Source organism: Myotis davidii, unplaced genomic scaffold (genome assembly GCF_000327345.1).
Source record: "Myotis davidii unplaced genomic scaffold, ASM32734v1 scaffold172, whole genome shotgun sequence".
NCBI lineage: Eukaryota > Metazoa > Chordata > Mammalia > Chiroptera > Vespertilionidae > Myotis > Myotis davidii.
In genome coordinates, this window is record NW_006284343.1 from 3,799,902 (window position 1) to 3,804,815 (window position 4,914).

Here is a 4,914-nt window from a genome sequence, read left to right on the forward strand (position 1 = left end):
AACGGGGGCTCTTGACAAGAAGGGGAGGCTTGAGAGTGGGGAGCCCTACGGCCAGGAGGGCAGAAAGCAGGTTAGGGGTTCAGGAAGTGGAGGCCCCATTAAAAAGGCGAGGCTTTGGGGCAAGAAGTTGAGTTGGAGGGTGACCTGGGAAAGCCCCCGGCCCCTCGTCCTAGGCGGAGCGGCGGCCAGTGACTTGGGCTGCCCTGTGCGGTAGTGAGCTCGCTGCCCCTGCGTTCAACGGGGAGCAAGCGTCGCAGAGTGTGGCAAGGAGCCGCTTGTGGTGCCCGAGGCTTCGTGGCTTCCAAGGCCTCTTATATGAATCGGGGTCTGAGCGGCAAGGAAACTCCAGCCAGGCGGGCATCATCCCGGGAGACCTCCCCCCGGCCGCCTTGTCACAGACGTGGGGACCTTGAGCGTCAGTGATAAAGGACCGGGACGCGGGGGGCGCCTGCAGACCTGCCGCCACCTCCGTCGAGGCCCGTCCAGGTCCATCCGCAAGCTGACGTCTGCTCTTTGCCTTAGGGAGCCGCAGCAGCCGCCGCCCCCGCGAGCAGTTTCCATCCGTATCTTCTGTGTACAAAGGTGACTTTGACTGCAAAGGGCCATGGGAATTGGATCTTGTATGAAAATGGGGCTAGGAAATATACGGTCTTTCAGGAAAAGGTCAAGAACCTGTTTTGCCCAGATGAGTGGCCCCTGGCTTCTGAGCCGCAGCCCCCTGCTCGCAGTGGACTGGCCCGGCGCGAGCCCGTGCACCCGCGTGCCTAGACCCTGGGGAGAGCCGGGTGGGGGACCTCCAGCAGCAGCCTCGTGTGGCTCAGTGTTATGAGACAGGTTTGTTCACTTTTTTAAAAATATATTTTCATTGATTTCATAGAGGGAGAGAGAAATAGAAACATCAGTGATGAGAGAGAATCATTGATTGGCATGCACGCCCCCTACTGGGGATCAAGCCCACAACCCAGGCGTGTGCCCTTCATCAGAATCAACACAGGACCCTTGGTCCGCAGGCTGCCGCTCTATCCATTGAGCCAAACCAGCAAAGGCAGGTTTGTTCACCTTTTACATGTTGCTCAGAGAGCAGTCAAGAAAACTAAATTGACTTGCCAACTCTGTACCTCAGGGCTGCTACCCCCTGCACACTGTGCTGCCCGTCCTTCAGATGGACAGTGATTGGCAGCTGCTGCCTGGGTTTTGCTCATGTCGGCAGTTTGAAACGCCTTGGGTTTTTAGCTGAATTTTAAGTTGCACAACTTTCGCAGTCTTGGGCGGCGTAAGAGGCAGAGGAAGCACACAGACGCTTCAGTCGCAGTTTGGTGGAGTCTGTAATTAAAACAACTGGAATGACTGATTTCTCCGTTTTGGGATTGTGTTACCACCGACCCTCCCCCCGACCCCCCGCCACACACACACACACACACACACACACACACACACACACTCACACTCAGTTTATCTTCTTGGTGTGATGTAAGGTTGGCCATGTTTACATCATGGAGTGCTCTTGCCTGGATAAGTAGCTGGAGGGAGGGAATAATCAAAGGACTGACTCACGTTGCTTCCAGGTATCCAGGGAAAGCAGCACTTTCTAGAACTTACCTAGCCTTGAACAGCCGCCCTGCTTTGCACTGACCTTCCCGGCCCGGGATGCCTGCCCTGCTCCCGTTAGCGTCCCAGCCTCTACAGCTGTGGTGTGATGGCCGAGGAGGGGCTTCTGAGAACAGCTGGAAAGTCCTCCACAGCAGGGCCTTCCCGCCGGGCACGGGCCATCTGTGTGCAGCACGGGAGGAGCCTTCCTTACCTCAGTAACGTGCGGGCAGGGGGTGGGGGGGTCTTTCTTGAACTTGGGATGCACTGAATCGCGTCCCTCTCATCTGAGCCATTGTGTCACAGCACACATCCTCCTTTTGGCACCAGCAGGGTAAGGTCCACAGTGTCCATCAAAGTCCCTGGGGTTCCTGCTGCTGCTCAGAACATCTGAGAGCTTAGAGCTGACTCATTTCTGCAACTGAGTTTGAGGAAGGAAAAACTTTGCTATGCTCACTTTTCTTGTGCCTCCAGCTGAAATGTAATCATTTCACGTATCAGCATGTGCCCACAGGCAACAGGGCAGTGAACCCTAAAGGCCTCGGTGGGTTCTGCTTTTTTTAAACGACATGTTTTTATTGATTTTCGAGAAAGAGGAAGGGAGAGGCATAGATGGAAACATCGATGAGAGAGAAACATACATCCAGTGGCTGCCTCCTGCACGTCCCCTCCTGGGGATCGCTTCAGGGAGAACAAATGTTAGGTCATCAACGGGGCCTGGTCTGTTAGTGGCCAGAAACCCTGCAAAACATTGAACCCCCGTCACGGGCACCAGGGCCCCACGCCGTTCCACCACCTGGCTGTGCTTCAGCCCGACCTGCCTCAGGGCCCCTCGGCCGTACCTCCCTTCCCACCTCAGGCCTTTACCTGGAGGCTCTTCCCTGGCCCTGTGCCTGGGCGGCTCCCTTTCATCCTTCAGGTCCTGGCTTGAGTGTCACCACGAGCCCTGCCTGAGTGTCCTGTAGTTAGAGTGTTCCCATGATCCTTTGTCATGGTGCCCTGCGCCCTGCTTCTTTCCTTCAGGACACTTTTGCGAGGCGCTCATCACCGTTCCCCTGCTGCCTCTCCCCCCATGTGAGGTCAAGGTCCTGTCTGTCTTACTCAGTGTCCTCCCCAGCTCCCAGCACAGAGCCAGGCCCATGGGAGGCTTTGGGAAGGTGCTGAATAGACGAGTGAATGAGCAGAACTGAGCTAGCTGAGGGGCTCGTTCCCGCACTGGGACACACCAGCCTCAGCGCGATGAAAGTCAGCCAACAAAAGGACAAATTAGTGTGTCGTGGACACCCAGAGTTCCTTGTGAAAAGCCAGCTCTGGGCACTTCCCAAGGAAATCAGTCCCTCAGTCACTAAAATTGCAGGATTTGAATCTGTATCTTCAAAGATGAACATATTTGATCCTAAACCGGTCAGGGCCTTTTTGTAATTCTTTTTTTAAAATATATTTTTATTGATTTCAGAGTGGAAGGAACAGGGAGAGAGAGAAACGTCAATGATGAAAGAGAATCATTGATTGGCTGTCTCCTGCACGTCCCCTCCTGGGGATCGACCCACAACCTGGGCGTGTGCCCTGACCAGGAATCAACAGGTGACCTCTTGGTGCATGGGACGACACTCAACCACTGAGCAACACCGGCCGGGCTGCTTTTTTCTATTTTTATCCTTCATTTCCTGTGTGTTCGGGGTTTTTGAAGGCCTGCGCTGGGCATTTGCCATCAACTACTGCATGTACTCCCTTCTCCTGCCGGTAGGGAGCGAGGGCCTGTGTTGAGGATGAGGTGGCATTACCAGGACTTAGTGGTCAGGGTATGAGGAGCGAGCATGCCTTCTTGCTGAGGTCTCCTTCACCCCGTCATCCTGGGAGAACAGTTCTTGATCCCCTGTGAGAGCAAGATCTTGGCTCAGTGGATAACGAACCTTACAGAAGGGTATAGGGGACAAGGCTCCAACCACCTGGACCACACCGGCCAGGGCAAGGGTTGCTGCTTATAAAAGTGATAGATAGAGCCCTAGCCGGTTTGGCTCAGTGGATAGAGCATCAGCCTGTGGACTGAAAGGTTCCGGGTTTGATTCCGGTCAAGGGCACATGCCCAGGTTGTGGGCTCAATCCCCAGTGGGAGGCGTGCAAGAGACAGCTGATCGGTGATTCTCTCATCATTGATGCTTCTATCTTTCCCTCTCCCTTCCTCTCTGAGATCAATAAAAATATATTTTTTAAAATGGCTGCCATAAATCATGACTTTCATGTCAGGTTCAGGAGCCAGGGCAGGGCTAGGGGGGTGGGGCTTTGGTCTGAGGGCGGGGCCTGGTCTGTTAGTGGCCAGAAACCCTGCAAAACATTGAACCCCCGTCACGGGCACCAGGGCCCCACGCCGTTCCACCACCTGGCTGTGCTTCAGCCCGACCTGCCTCAGGGCCCCTCGGCCGTACCTCCCTTCCCACCTCAGGCCTTTACCTGGAGGCTCTTCCCTGGCCCTGTGCCTGGGGCGGCTCCCTTCATCCTTCAGGTCCTGGCTTGAGTGTCACCACGAGCCCTGCCTGAGTGTCCTGTAGTTAGAGTGTTCCCATGATCCTTTGTCATGGTGCCCTGCGCCCTGCTTCTTTCCTTCAGGACACTTTTGCGAGGCGCTCATCACCGTTCCCCTGCTGCCTCTCCCCCCATGTGAGGTCAAGGTCCTGTCTGTCTTACTCAGTGTCCTCCCCAGCTCCCAGCACAGAGCCAGGCCCATGGGAGGCTTTGGGAAGGTGCTGAATAGACGAGTGAATGAGCAGAACTGAGCTAGCTGAGGGGCTCGTTCCCGCACTGGGACACACCAGCCTCAGCGCGATGAAAGTCAGCCAACAAAAGGACAAATTAGTGTGTCGTGGACACCCAGAGTTCCTTGTGAAAAGCCAGCTCTGGGAACTTCCTGTTGGGAAGGCCAAGTGGGCTGTGTGCCCTGTTTCTCACTCGGCTGCCACCCTCGGGTTCTCGCAAGTCCCCTGGGCCAGGGCTCCCAGCAGGGTGTCACCTGGCAGGACTGTGGTGATCCAGTCGGGTGCTGTGGAAGACGAGCCAAACTTTTCATCCTTCTGGGCTCTGTCCATGAGATCACGTTAAGATAATGATGCTTCAAACCAATGAAACTGTCAGCCTCGTGTCTGAGAGGACCTGAGCGAGGGCCACGCAGCCCCGCTGAGGACTCCTGTCCTGAGGCTGTGTGCCAGGCCCCAGGCATGAGGAATAATTGTAATTAACGGAGCTGGAGTCGGGTTGGCGTGAATTAGAGTTGAGTTTAAACCCTGAAGTCAGTGACCCTGCAATTGCACTGAGCTTGGTGGCCAGGGACTA